General features: G+C 39.9%; 1 long non-coding RNA gene across 1 annotated transcript; it reads right to left on the bottom strand.

Moving 5' to 3' along the window:
- Positions 1-206: 206 nt before the first annotated feature.
- LOC120658778 lies at positions 207-699 on the bottom strand. Its single transcript, XR_005668841.1, has 2 exons — positions 563-699; positions 207-245 (listed from the first exon to the last, which is right to left on the bottom strand). It is a non-coding gene; the product is annotated as an uncharacterized LOC120658778 (long non-coding RNA).
- Positions 700-1,668: the final 969 nt, after the last annotated feature.

Here is a 1,668-nt window from a genome sequence, read left to right as displayed (position 1 = left end):
CCAACCCATGGATCTCATTTCCAAAAATTAAACAGAACAGGCATCACATCAAATACAACAACTTTTCATCCAGTATTACATCAAATACAAAGTCTTTCTTCCAACACATCAAGTACAAGTTTTCATCCAGCAAGAATTTTTATTAGCAACTTGTTGCTGTGCTGAACAAAAAAGAACAGAGAACTCTCGATTTTCTTCAGTTCTAATTCTGTTCCATGGCTTCTGTTCTAATTCTCCAGTTTTTTCTGAAATTAAGAGAACAAATGTAATATCAGTGCTTAAGAGTATGCAACTTGTTGCTGTGCAGAGGAACAGAGAAATCTCGTAAGAGTGTGCAACTTAGGCTAGTGATATTCATCAACCATTTCTCTTTTTGCCTCGGTGGATTTTGAACATGTAATAAAGGAAGCCAAGTTCAAACTTAGCATAAGTCACTAGTAAATTGTATGAAATCAATAGATACAATGAAGTCTGAATTGCAATGCAGTATAGCAAACGAAATTTGAACATGAAGCAGTCACAACAACAAGAGAAAACATATCATTTTCAGTAATGATCATACCGAATTTGCTTACTATGTCAAGGTTGAATTTGACCTTTTTATCCAGGGCGGCTGGACCTGAAAACCAATATCAATTGAAGTAACATAGCATACTGTAATAAAAAAAAGGCACATCAGAGAGAGTATTAGGGGGTGATTCCTTTTTCCTTCATGTAACTCAAGTTATGTTACCCATCTAAGTAGACTGCAGCAGCTATTTTCAGTCACTGAGTTATAGTTAGCAACGAGAAGTCTCGACAAGTGCTATTTTCAGCCAAATAATTAAACAAAAGCAGCACCATAGGCATGGACAAGGGATGACAGTAAAATAAAAAAAATGACATGGCCAAGTGCTCGGATGAACATAAATAAAAATCAGTGGAATGGATAAGTTATCAGACTACCAACTGTAGCATTATAGGCATGGACAAGTGCTGAACTTAATAGAAACAAATATCATTGGCATGGACATGTGCTTAGAATTAACATAACAATCATCATTGACATGGACAACAGCACATCATATAAACAGAAATAATATCATTGTCATGGGCAAGTGCTCAAATATAACAAAATATCATCACAAGCATGGGCAAGTGCTCAGATATATAACACTATAGCATTCTTATAGTTAAACAGAAATTCATTGGAACCATGCAGAGGGGTTACGAGAAGGGGGCACTCATGGTTTTACCATAGCAGCAGGCAATAATTCAACCCAGCAGAACGGAAGCGAGGACAAGCAGATCCACTCGATTCCTTCATAGATCAAAGGTGTGAGGAATCTACGAGATTTACATGTAATCCTACGCAATTAGATGCTGAAAAAGGAACAAATCAAGAAGGGGTACAGAAATTACTTGCCTCTGCACCACGAGTTCCACGAAATTGACGCTGCAAATCGAAAAAGATGAGAAAGAGGAAGGGGATTAGGGTCTGCATGAAATTGATGAGAAGCATAGAGGAGAGGATTGCCAGGAGAGGGGACGAGGGCGCAATGCGTGGATCTTGGAGCAGAGAAGAGGGCAGTGGTCGCCGCCGGCGAGATGGGCGAGGAGCCGCTGGAGATGTCGGACGCAGGAGGTGGATGACGCAGATCCATGGATGAGCGAGGTGGCCGACCGCGA

The sequence above is a fragment of the Panicum virgatum genome, chromosome 2N, assembly GCF_016808335.1.
Source record: "Panicum virgatum strain AP13 chromosome 2N, P.virgatum_v5, whole genome shotgun sequence".
Classification (NCBI taxonomy): Eukaryota; Viridiplantae; Streptophyta; class Magnoliopsida; order Poales; family Poaceae; genus Panicum; species Panicum virgatum.
This window is presented reverse-complemented; position numbering and strand designations above follow the sequence as displayed.